Raw genomic sequence first — 14,338 nt, forward strand, 5'->3', positions numbered from 1 at the left:
CCCACAGTTCAGCTGCCGTTAACCCCCCAGTACAATACAAAGATAGCAGATAGCAAGATAGAAAGGAAAAAAGGGCCATTGACATTAAAGATGCAGCACCACTGTACAAACAACAAAATATCATTTTGTATTAACTTCAGTAAAGTTAATACAAAATGCTAAAAATATAATACAGTATCAACATTGGTTAAATACCATTTCCTCTAAAGAATGCCATGTGACTTTTTGCAACTGGTATTTTATCATCCTTAATTAGATCTTATTTTGGCAGTGTGCCCTTTGCTTTTTTAGTATTATTGTTCTAGAATTCCCCTTTTCCAGAAACAGTAAATGCTGCTTTTAAGATTGTAAAACTGTGTTACATATTTAAATTTTCAATGCACTTTACTGTTCTTTCCAAGTAAATACTGTATATTATATTGTCTTATTACATTGAACGTTTTTCTAGATGTCACTGGAAAATGTGATGAATGTAACTTTGGTTAGATAAATTTAACAAAGTATAATTCAGCTGACTGGATAACAAGCATGTAAGGATTTTAAGCTCAGATCCCCTGGAAGTGTCTGACAATGGCTTGGCTTACCTGCTGTTTATGCTCCGAATGATCTCCCCATTGCCACGTGAATGTAACATGGCACACACTCACAGTCCTTAAGCTACTGGAAGTGCACAACCAAAATATGGTACAGCTAAAACGGTACAGTAAACCTCTTACTCACGATTACAAGCTGTTTTTAAAATCTTTCTGACTCTTCTTAAAATCCCTTCTACTGCTTCGGTAAAACGACTTAAATTCTAGGATAACAACTGCCAAGTATATGGCTTGGCTGTGTATGTTTTATTTATGTATTTATTTATTTATTTATTTATTTATTTGTATAGTAAGCAAGTGAAAATGAGAAGCTTTATAGTTGTTGATAGCAAAAGAAACTTTTTTTTTTTTCAAAACAAAATTTAAGTATTGTACTTCAGTAGGACTGGTGTTTGGTGTTGCACATCAATATTGATGCACACCAATACTGAAATGAGAGACACACTGGTAATCTATTACTCAAGTACCGTACATTTTGAGTATTTGAGTACCAGTACTATATTCTTGTCCAATAACAGTTTTTGCCTGATTATTTTTATGTCTGGATGCAAATTGAAACATATTGAAAGCTGCTTTGTAATAAGATACCCACTGAAGTTGCTGGGTGTGTCACAGCATTATATTGTGAGACTCTTTAATTAAACAAGAGCATTACCAGCAGGAGTTATAACTACTCAGTTTTAGCACCTGGAACAATTAATAACATTGTGCAAAAACATTCTGCAATCAGGCAACTAGGAAAACAAAGACAGCGTTTACCTCAATTAAAAAAAGCTTTCTGTCACAGATGCTCGAAAAGAAGACAAAACTGAAATGAAAAAAGTATGATAATCCCCATATCTGATATAATCTGGTATAATTAAAAATAATGTAACAGGGGGTTGCATATGGATTTGATGGGCCTTTACTAAAACAATGTAGCTACACCACTTTAGACTGAGCAAATGAGCTGTGCTGTCAAGCTGTTTTAACGTGATATAATTTTCCAAAAAGAATTGCAGTCTTTAATTATTTATATTGCGTCAGGAGAATGAGGATTACTGGGGCAGATTGATGTTTGCAATGCAAAAAAATAAAAAAATACAGAGATACTAGGGTGACCCAGACAGTCCCGAAATATAAAGATAAAGTCCCAGTCCTTGGCTTAATGTCTCCGGGACGGCATTTGTCCCGAATTCATAGACACAGTGCAATCTTACAGTTTAGCGCCATGGTCAAATCATAGTATATCTGTTTATAGCACATCATAGCACCGCCCCTGCCTCATTATTTTGCAATGCCTTACACTCGCTCGCTCGCCAGTTAAAATAATAAAAAAATGATGTATATATCCAGGCGTGCCCCCAGAAATCTTTCACATGGTACACACAACTGAACCACACCGACATCCCATCTCATGCTGATGAAGTGTTTCAGTCAGAGTGCTGCATTTATGTTCTTTCCTGAGTTCCCTTTTTAAAAATGAATAAACACAGCACGCTGTCACTGAGACAGAACAGCAACTGCAGTGACAGCCAAATAGTGCACAGACTTAAAGGAAAAACTAGCTCACAGTTATTTTATGCTGGTTCCATTTCTAATCATTTTACTCTCACAATCACTACAACTAATCATTACACCCCTCCCCCCCCCCCCGCAAACAGTAAAAAAAAAGTTATAAAAAAGGTGTCAATATACCCCAGCATATAAAATGGCAGGTGTCCCGTTTTTGCATTTTGAAAAGATGGTCACCCTAAGCGATACTAGTTTTAGATGTAGCACGCACATGCTATAGAGAAAGAGCACAACTTCAGAGTTAAGCTGCATCAAGACACACATGTGGACTTTCCTGGTCTATGCTGCAACGCCTAGGGAGAACATGTCTCAGTTAAGATCACTGTAGTGTAAAAGCTTCACCCCAATTTCCACAGTTCTGTCGGTTTGTGTAGCAAATTGGGTTAATTCAAATTCAAGGAGAATTTCTGTGGAAGGGTGGTGAGTAATTCACTGACACACACGGGAGACAGAAGTTTTTTTTGAAAACACTGCACTGGTGCCCCAGTTTTATTATTTTGGATATTTTTCTTTTAGCCTGCAGAGGGCGCTGTTGTCCGTGGCCTGAGTACCAACAACCGTACACAGGACCACAGGAATACTAATACTGATAAACAGTAGACACACTCGTGCACTCACAGGTACTCAAAATAATAATGAAAACAAAAGGCGAAATGAAAAGGGAAAATAAAGCACAGTAATAAAACTACAAAATAAAGGTGCTGTTTACGCAGTGCCCCCACTGCCGATAAGCCGGGCAGTTCGAGATCGCCGTCCTACGCTGTTATGCACTATACACTGGGATGGCCAAGGTTCCCCTATCACTACACACGTCCCCTCGGGTATGTAACAATATATTTTAATAAATGGTTTATTTATTGCTGGCTGTCTTCCTCAGCCGTGATTGCCTGTTTTGGTTGCTCACTCCAACCACTGGCGTTCTTGCCTGGCCTATGTTTACACTGACCTTCTTAGCCAGCATCTGTGTATTCCCAATCACAGCCACCTGAATGCATAACCAAGCACAGTACTTATGGGCCGAGCAATCCCCCAAGGCCCTCCTCTCAGCCACTCAGAGAGAGGGAAAGCCAACACACCCTCTTCCCCACCGCTCCCTGTCACTGCCATGAGTGACAAGCGGAGCTACAAGCCTGCTGCCCCCTTCCTGCAGTACCATGCATGCGCCAGATAGTCAGCACAGATCAACACCCCCTGCCCCCCCGTTACACTGTCCCTAAAAGAAAACTACATGTAAACCCAACTCCCTCAAAAAGGTACTACCGGGGCTCCCGAGTGGCGCATCCAGTAAAAGCACTCGCTAGAGTGCAGGATGCGCTCTATAGCCTGGACGTTGCCGGATCGAGTCCAGGCTATTCCACAGCCGACCGTGGACGGGAGCTCCCAGGTGGCGGCGCTCAATTGGCCAAGCGTCGCCCGGGGGGGGAGGGAGGGTTAGGTCTGCCAGGGTGTCCTCGGCTCATCGTGCAGCAGCGACCCCTGTAGTCTGGCCGGGCACCTGCGGACTTGCCTGTAAGCTGCCCAGAGCTGCGTTGTCCTCCAACGCTGTAGCTCTGAGGCGGCTGCACGGTGAGTTCGCAGTGTGTAAAGAAGCGGGTGGCTGACGGCACACGCTTCGGAGGACAGTAGGGTGCCTGCGGTTCTGCAGTGGACCTATCAGATCTGTGTTGTCTTCCAGCACTATAGGTCTGGTGGCCTCGCTGTGGATCCGCAGTATGAAAAATGATGGATTGGCAGGAGCACGTTTCGGAGGACATGTGTTCAGGCCTCCATTTCCCGAGTCACCAGGGGGTTGCAGCGGTGAACCGGGATACAAATAACAATTGGGCATTCCAAATTGGGGAGAAAACCGGGGTAAAAAAAAAAAGATACTCATACAGATTATTACTATTACTGATTCCAAGACTGTGCCTAAACTGCATTATCTGATGAAACAAGGTATGTTATAGAATGTCGAATGAAGTTACTCAGGCATACAGCCAACTAAGCTTTTCTGTAAGATTACCGGACGAAGTAATCTGCCTTAATGCATTTGGCTGTGTAAACATCTGTTATATCTTTTGTTACACTGGTGCCAATTAGATAAATGTACACATTTCAATTAAACCAGTGAAAAGAAAAACAATCAAGACTCAGCCAAAGCATGTTCTGGGCTTGTACATTTGTTCAGATTTAATAACATGGCAAGTCACAACAATTGAAGCTAGAGTAGCTGGTGCTGCATTAGTAATCCTCATGTTTTCTGATGTAGTGGAATACTGCATTATGTGCTTAGGGGTTGATTAAGATCCCTGGTTAGGTGGGTGAGCTTTGTCAGAATCTGTAGGTTGCTACGATATTCAACTGCTTAAAATTCAACAGCAACTTGTTATGGCACTAAAGTGATACTGAAACAGTAACTTAATGTAGCCCATCTGCTAAATGGTTAATCTATGCAGTTGATGACTGCAGTGAACTCAGCATATGTTTATAGCTTAACTATTTTGTAAGCAGACTGTCATATATTTGAGATATTTCCAAACCATGTAGTGAATGAAAGTTTTTCTACTAAAATCAAATACTCTGCATTGCATTTCATTTTTAATTCCCTTTTTTTTTCCTCAGCTGTTATTTTAGTAGCACGTTGCTCTGCCTATCGAGGTCTGGATAGGTGTACACTTTACAATTAGAGTCTTTAGTATATTTACTGTTTTTCATGATGGTCACATCATAAATTGCCTTGCCTGCAGACACTTCGTTTACATAGGGGCACGGCTTGACTGGGTTAATATTGTGGAAGTAAACCAGCCACAGACCGTCAATAGCACCTCTGTTAATGCTGACTGAGCAGTGTCTGAGTGTGTTACCTGGGATTGAATACAGAGCATGACATCAAGTCACAGATCAGGTGGTTTTACTTCACGTAAGGCTTCGTAAATCAAACCCTTAATGTTTTGCAGTGCCTAAGACAAAAACTGCCTTACGTTCCACAAGCATCTTGTGTACTGTACTGTTTATAATTAAATGGTAGTTTATAATGCACACAAAAGAAGTGTACAGCACATCCTATGATAGTTTTGCACATTAAAACACACAGCTGTTTAAGTAATGGGACAGGGTGTTCCAGGTCCCATCAGAGCATAATGTATTTATGGAATTACTACTGTAACATAAACAGAAGAAACATGTCTTCCCATGTGGTTAGTACCTTATGTAAATGCTAAATATCTATTGAAATTGTGTTTTTTTATTTGGTACATATATTAAATGTCTTTATTTATGCACTTTTCCAAGGTGAGAAAATGCTTTAACTATAGCATTTAGAATTAAATAGGACTTTTTATAGATCGTAATGCTTATTGATGAGGTGAGGTCTACCTAATACTACATAATGTACTTAAAGTAGAATGTGTAATTAGTGAAGTATCTGCATAATGCCTTAGAAGACATCTGATTTATTAATGAGGGATCATTAGAAATACCAATAGGAGCAAGAGGCAAGGGAAGAGTTTTAATCAAGAAATTAAAGAAAGCTGCAGAAAAGATTAGTCACTCATTTCAGCTCACGATTATACTAGATTTTGATCTCCCTTTGCAAATTGCTTGAACTTTACCTGAATTATAGCAATTTAACAGACATGACTGCTATATTCTGAAAACTGTAAATTCAATTTAAAGCCCAGCCAATTGGATGTACTGTATATATTTGTTAAATTTAAGTCAGTGGCAATAAATATAATTTATTTTAGAAATAAATACCTCCATTTATTACTGTCACAAATTTAGCCGAGCTTCTATGCAGAAAGCAGCAGCATGTGGACAAGGTGGAGCTTTTTTATTTTCATGGTATTATTTGTTAGGGTTCAGTAATATCCACAACTTAAAGAAACCTGCCTCTCATTTCCATATCATCTTGCTACTTCCAAAGTTTCCATTCTTTTATTTAAAAAAAACAAACAAAACAAAGCAAAAAAAAAACTATATTTCTCATTTATTTACTTTTAGAAATTGCATCCAAAATTTCTCAATTAACTTAAAACAGGCCCTATATGTTTTCTAATAGTGTATCTAAAGCTTGAAGCTACTGCACTAACAAGTAACAAGGACCATATGAAATACAAAATCAAAATGCATGGCTGAATTTGTGGTGCACACAGGAATGCTTCACCTTTCTTGAACATTGGAGCACATTCTACAACAATAACTATCTATATAGGTGGGACGGACTGCACTTAAACAGAAAGGGAACCAATCTACTCGGAGAAAGGATCCTTGAGGAGGTCCAGAAGCATTTAAACTAGAAAGGAAGGGGGGCGAAAACAAAAAAACAGAAGGGAGACCACATCAAAAAAAGGGCAACAACTCAGGTAAGACAACTATTAAATGTATTTATCTTAATGCTAGAAGTCTCAGAAACAAAATGTTAGAACTTGAAGCTACTGCACTAAGAAGTAACTACGATGTGATAGGTGTTACAGAAACTTGGTTGTCTGAAAGTGATGGAGACGAATACAATATTAGTGGGTACACACTGTATAGGAAAGACGGGCAGGACAGAAGAGGCGGAGGGGTAGCGCTATACATAAGAAATAGTCTTGAAGCCCAGGTGTTAAATCTGAATAAAGAAAACAACGCAGAATCAATATGGGTCAGAATAATGGACAAAAATTCAAGGGCATAATAACACTATGTAACACAATTTTTGTTCCTGGGTAGTAAGTGTTATTTCCTAATTGCTTATGCCTCAGAAGTATAGAAAATGGCTATTATTCCCCACAAACTTTGCTTTTGTGACCAGGACAGTGATATTTTGAAATTTACCTAGTACTTGGAACTGCAAACACAAGTCAAAAAGGAAGTTAGAAAGGCCAAGAGAGAGATAGAAATCAACATTGCTAAGGGTGCTAAAACCAATTCCAAAATGTTTTTCCAATATTATAACAGCAAGAGAACATTCAAAGAGGAGGTTAAATGTCTAAGAGACACAAATAGCAAAATCATAGACTAAGATAAAAAAAATAGCAAATATATTAAATGATTAATTTTCACAGGTTTTTACAAAGGAGGACACGGACAACATGCCCTACATGTCGACCTGTTCCTATCCAGTTTTATATAACTTTAGCATAACAGAGGCAGAAATGTTAAAGGGACTAGGAGCTCTTAAAATAAACAAATCCCCTGGGCTGGATGAGATCCTCCCAATAGCACTCAAAAAAATCAAAGAAGTTATTTATAGACCGCTAACCAAGATCATGCAACAGACTCTTGACACATAGGTTGTACTGATAGACTGGAAAATTGCAAACGTAATACCGATCCACAAAAAGGGAGACAAAACCGAACCAGGTAACTACAGACCAATAAGCCTGACTTCTATTATATGTAAACTTATGGAAACTATAATAAGATCCAAAATGGAAAATTACCTATATGGTAACAATATCCTGGGAGACAGTCAGCATGGTTTTAGGAAAGGGAGATCGTGTCTAACTAACCTGCTTGATTTTTTTGAGGATGCAACATCGACAATGGGTAATTGCAAAGCACACAACATGGTTTATTTAGATTTCCAGAAAGCTTTTGACAAAGTCTCACATAAAAGATTAATTCTCAAACTGAACGCAGTAGGGATTCAAGGAAATGAATGCACATGGATTAGGGAGTGGTTAACATGTAGAAAACAGAAAGTACTGATTAGAGGAGAAACCTCAAAATGGAGCGAGGTAACCAGTGGTGTACCACAGGGATCAGTATTAGGTCCTCTGCTATTCCTGATCTACATTAATGATTTAGATTCTGGTATAGTAAGCAAACTTGTTAAATTTGGAGACGACACAAAAATAGGAGGAGTGGCAAACACTGTTGCAGCAGCAAAGGTCATTCAAAATGATCTAGACAACATTCAGAACTGGGCAGACACATGGCAAATGACATTTAATAGAGAAAAGTGTAAAGTACTGCACACAGGCAATAAAAATGTGCATTATAAATAACATATGGGAGACACTGAAATTGAAGAAGGAATCTATGAAAAAGTTTATGGAGGCTGTGTCGTCCAGTGGTTAAAGAAAAGGGCTTGTAACCAGGAGGTCCCCGGTTCAAAACCCACCTCAGCCACTGACTCATTGTGTGACCCTGAGCAAGTCACTTAACCTCCTTGTGCTCTGTCTTTTGGGTGAGACGTAATTGTAAGTGTCTCTACAGCTGATGCATAGTTTACACACCCTAGTCTCTGTAAGTCGCCTTGGATAAAGGCGTCTGCTAAATAAACAAATAATAATAATGTTGACTCAGAAATGTCTTCATCTAGACAATGTGGGGAAGCTATAAAAAAAGGCCAACAAGATGCTTGGATATATTGTGAGAAGTGTTGAATTTAAATCAAGGGAAGTAATGTTAAAACTTTACAATGCATTAGTAAGACCTCACCTAGAATATTGTGTTCAGTTCTGGTCACCTTGTTACGAAAAGGATATTGCTGCTCTAGAAAGAGTGCAAAGAAGAGCAACCAGAATTATCCCGGGTTTAAAAGGCATGTCGTATGCAGACAGGCTAAAAGAATTGAATCTATTCAGTCTTGAACAAAGAAGACTACGCGGTGATCTGATTCAAGCATTCAAAATCCTAAAAGGTATAGACAATATTGACCCAGGGGACTTTTTTTGACCTGAAAAAAGAAACAAGGACCAGGGGTCACAAATGGAGATTAGGGGGGCTCCCGAGTGGCTCATCCAGTAAAAGCACTCGCAAGATGCACTCTATAGCCTGGATGTCGCGAGTTTGAATCCAGGCTATTCCACAGCTGACCGTGGACAGGAGCTCCCAGGGGGCGGCGCTCAATTGGCCGAGCGTCGCCCGGGGGGAGGAAGGGTTAGGTCGGCCAGGGTGTCCTTGGCTCACCGCGCACCAGCGACCCCTGTAGTCTGGCCGGGCGCCTGTGGGCTTGCCTGTAAGCTGCCCAGAGCTGCGTTGTCCTCCGACGCTGTAGCTCTGCGGCGGCTGCACGGTGAGTCTGCAGAGTGTAAAGAAATGGGCGGCTGATGGCACGCGCTTCAGAGGACAGCGTGTGTTCATCTTCACCCCTCCCGAGTCAGCGCAGGGGTGGTAGCGGTGAACTGAGCCTAAAAATAATTGGTCATTTAAAATTGGGGAGAAAATAATAAAAAATAATTGGCAACGACTAAATCTATAAAAAAAACAAACAAAAAAACAAAAACAAATGGAGATTAGATAAAGGGGCATTCAGAACAGAAAATAGGAGGCACTTTTTTTCCACAGAGAATTGTGAGGGTCTGGAACCAACTCCCCAGTAATGTTGTTGAAGCTGACACCATGGGATACTTCAAGAAGCTGCTTGATGAGATTCTGGGATCAATAAGCTACTAACAACCAAACGAGCAAGATGGGCTGAATGGCCTTCTCTCGTTTGTAAACTTTCTTATGTTTCTTATGTTTACAGTAAACTAGACTGTACATCAATAAATAAGGTGACGTGTAGCCTTCCTGCAGTCTTGTGTCAGCAGAGTGATTTCTCTTATTCCATATGTAACACTGTAAACTCCCCTATGTTCAAGTTTTACAGCAGGAAGCTGAATAGAAAATGTTATGTCAAAAATTTAAATTGCCCTTGCCATACCACACAGCTGTGTACCCTTGCACTACTGTGTATTGTACCTGTCAGTATACATGATCAATGGAGCCACCAGACAAACCACCAGCTCCAAGAGAATTGGTTTGAATGCAGCACACTGTACAGTCAGTTCCCGCACCTGAACACAATTGTATCTTTTTGTAAATTAGCCAACACCTACAATACAAATTCACTTACCACAAATGTCCTTTAGTTCAAATTACATTTGTAACTCTGACAGGTACACGTAACTAGCACACTGCAATGTAAAATACATTTTTCTAACTCTACAGTTTAAAGGTGAACGTCTTACAGTTCATCTAAAGAGCATGCACTGTAGTCGAGAGGTAACTACATGTCTAATGCTAATGTCAGTATTATTCAACTGATCAGCAGCTAGGATGAGATCCATTACAATACATCTCAGCCACTGAATTGAACAGAGAGACAAAAGCTGATCTGTAGTCACAGCCACTAGAAGAGATCCATTACCCCCCCCCCCACACACACACGTTTAATCAAAGCTCACCCTTGTGCATAAACACCCAGGCTCAGGGAGTTTCAATACAGTGTTTGTTACCGTAACAGCTTTCAGTCCCCCAGGATCCAGAAGGTCCTTTAGAGAATCAGATGACTCACAAGCCAGCATAAATGCTGCAGCTTATAATGAAAAGAACACAGACATAAAATGACCTGTTTCAGCCCTTCAGGATTCTTTTCCACAGGGGCCCCACTGTAATGAATTGCCATCTCAAGCTTATGGAATGTAATTGAAAGGCAAGGCCTTGACTCCAACTATATTATATTTTCTTTTTTTTTGCGCAGGTTAAAAAGCTAAATAGCAGATATGCATTTATTCCTGAAACTAAAAAACGTTCACATCTTATACGGATACAATTTAAAACATCCAGCACAATAGACTTAAACAAAGCATTCACACCACTAACCTGTATTGTTCCTCTTATCCTTGAGCTCAGTCACGAGGATACTTGCTTCTGCAGCTTGCGGAAAGGTTCAAAGTTCCTGTGACTCAAATGCAGGAGAACACTATATTATTCAAACATTTCAGAAAGATGGGGACTGTTTTATTCTTTCAAAATGTAACAAGGTACATAAATCAAAAAGCAGAAGAAGCATATTTATACCAGGTTACATATACACATCGATAATAAACATGGTTTGTGGGTTGACAAACCCTTAAAATAGTGGCATGGTGACAGCTCAAACTAAAATTGAGAAACTCTATTAGATCAGCCTTCACTCCAAACAAATGCTCTGAATCAAAACTGACTGCAATGTCTTTAAACAGTCCTGTTTCTGTCAGGGAGGGAGAGGAGAATGTATTTATTGAAGAATATTGTATCTTTTAAGATAAAACATTAAGGGTAACTGTGGCACATACTAGTCAGGGGTCACATATTTCATGTCCAGGCTGAAATAGCTTAAAAGTATCGCACTGCATTTTGTTTAAAGTCTTTAGAACACAAAGATTAACGTGCTTTTAGGACCTGTTCATGTTAATAGAGGAAAGTGTTCTATTTGTGCTGGAAGGCAGCTCTAATATATATAAGTCATATTTGTATATCTGTGAAATTATTTAATTCCAAACTGATTAATTTTATTATAAGGACATGTCCAATTCATTTGTATCATTTAAGATTGTTTAATACATGCATGTATTCAGAAAAATAGGACAATATTAAACTGCTAACACAGTTAAAATGCTTAACAATAAATCACTTCTAGTAATTATGAATTATAAAGTGTTTTATTTTTCTTTTTTTTCAACCAAATCTATATTTTTCACAGCGTTCATTACATTCCATATTGTACAGGTACAGTGTTCTGCACTGTACCCAATAAAATAAGCTCCTGTGGTGGGATGTTTACTATAATGGAAATAATGAATGCTTATTTTAATATTATCAAATAATTTCAGGGTTTTTTGTAGAACATTTTGAAAATGCATGACTATATATATATATATATATATATATATATATATATATATATATATATATATATATATATATATATGCGTGTGGTAACTTTTAAATAGCCAAAAAACGACCACAATTTCCAGTACATTCCTGCATAATAAGCTACATCATGTTCATTTATTTTTGGTGCATAATTTTGTTACTTGTGATATTTAAAACTGTATTGCTCATCAGTGTAGAATTTGATCAATTCTCCAGTATTTTTTTTGCAATTATTATTATTATTATTTTTTTATCTTGCATTGTTTTATTAAATGCACTTAGACACTGTTAAGAAGACTTGGGCTAATTTATACCCAGTGGTAACATATAGGCATTGAGTTGGAAAAAAAATCTCATTATGATTCAAAAAAGTAGGTAGAATTAATTTAACTCACATTAATTAGTCGACAATTACAAAACCAGTGGCTTGGAAACTGCTCAGGACAGTTATGAGATGAAATGAAAATGCAGCAATCTGCTAATTGCTGAATTTTTATGATCATAATTCAGCGACATAGATCACAAACAAAATATATTATACTGGCCTTTGTAAAGTTGGTAGTTTAATTCTTATTATCTAATAATTCAAATTGTAAATGATTCAATAATATTTAGGATGACAAGGTATTGATAATTTAGGGGATAATACATTGAATTGATATAAAAATGGAGTCTTTAGATCAAGTCAACAGCTGGATTCCCCAGACTTCTGAAAGAAAATCCAGTTAAAAAGAAGGATATTGAAAGAAAAGCAGACCATCAGACCTATGTAAAATGCATAGCACTGTGACAAGGCAGATACAGTTTGGTACAGCTCAAGGAGAAACCTTGCAGAGGGAAAATGTGCCTTGGAGGAAATAGTTACTCTAAGTGTCAGAGGACGTCACTGCCCAAGCAAATTGGAGGGTTTAGATTGCTGAGTATCTCCCTGTGCTAAACAGATAAAGTAAGCACTGTATGCACAATGTTCCTTTTTAGCCAGTGGGTTACTTTTCTCTTTGAGAGAAGGTTTTCTTTTGTATTGTTTGTCGTATTTTTCTTTGGCTATTTTGAATAAACATTCAGGTCAGTGATTTAAATAAAATCACTGCCTGTCTAAAGCTCAACTCACTCTGGCGGCCTGTTTGACACAAAAAAAGCTACAAAGTTTTATACTAATAAGCAAAACAATACTGAAAACAAGTGCATAGCTTTAGATTCTTTATTTTGAAACATTGCTTGATAACCCAATACAGATGTGGATGCTTGTTTTACTGTCCCCAGATGTACTTGGTAAAGAAAACCAAACATGAACTTATTTACTGGACGTCGGTGGTGTATCTTTTGTTGTGGTGTAAACATGACAGCACTCCAGAGCTGCATCAGCTGATTATTCTGTAAAGTATGAAGAGCCACTCGTAGTAAAGAGCAGATTTCAATTTACGGATCAGCTAGTGTGAAAAGCTATTTGTTACTGCTGTTGTCTACAAGTGGTGTCAGATTGGTATAAGAAGCTCATGTAAAAGAAAGAAACAGAAAGCCAGTATATGGTAGAGGAGTCGATCTAATATACAGTATATGAGTGTTAAGCAGCAGGGGCTCCATATAAGAAGATGTCAAAGAAAAGAACATTAAGGAACCTAAATATACAGTTGTAGTCAACATGTTTACTGCTGCGGAGCAGATCCTGGTTTATTGTTTTCAACAATAAGGACCTTTGAAAGCAATTTAGAATTTATGGAAAATATTTAACATTTTAATTACCGGTACCACAGTCATAACTATTATATATGTTATAATAATGAGGAATAAGGAAAGTTGTGTTAAGCAGTGTTTAAAACAAAAACAGTTTGCATGTTGTGAAACCATTTTAAGGCACTAATTATTGAACATTTTTCTTTGACAGCCTTATGCTATGAGTAGCAAAAGTGTACCCAGAATGGCCTGCAGAAAATACATGTTTGCAGAGTAATATTTCTTTGAAAAAGAGAGCAATCTTGTGTTTTCAAGTCTTTTATATATATATATATATATATATATATATATATATATATATATATATATATATATATATATATAATTACAATAACGTTACCGTAACATAAAAAATGAATGAATGAATAAATAGGCTACACAAAATGGTTAGGCATGAGATGACAACCAAACACTGGTTCTTACCTCAGCACACAACCAGAGCGGGTTTGGCACTTCACTTTTACAAGGCATTTTAAGAACATTATGTTTTAATGTCGTATAAAAATACAACAATAAAACCTGTCTAAAACTGATAGGCCATTGATTTGGTTGCTGCATGTGACACCAGGAAAACCATATCCTAGCAACCTGAGCAGCTACTTTCTGTATGCATCTACTGACTTTTATTGGGTTGTACCTGCTATTACCTCACTGGTAAGAATGAAGACGCTAATTCCCAGGACTGCTTCAGGATAGAGTGGAGTTGCCCGAGCCAATTATAATGCTGAAAAAGTACTGACGATTATTTCAAGGGATGTAGGAAGATAGGAAACAGCACAGCAAGATCAAATGCACCAATATTGTTTTAACTTATAGTGATGTGATACTTTCTCTTTTAGTGAAATATCTTTCTATTCCATTTCACA

This window comes from Acipenser ruthenus, chromosome 9 (assembly GCF_902713425.1).
Source record: "Acipenser ruthenus chromosome 9, fAciRut3.2 maternal haplotype, whole genome shotgun sequence".
Taxonomy (NCBI): Eukaryota; Metazoa; Chordata; class Actinopteri; order Acipenseriformes; family Acipenseridae; genus Acipenser; species Acipenser ruthenus.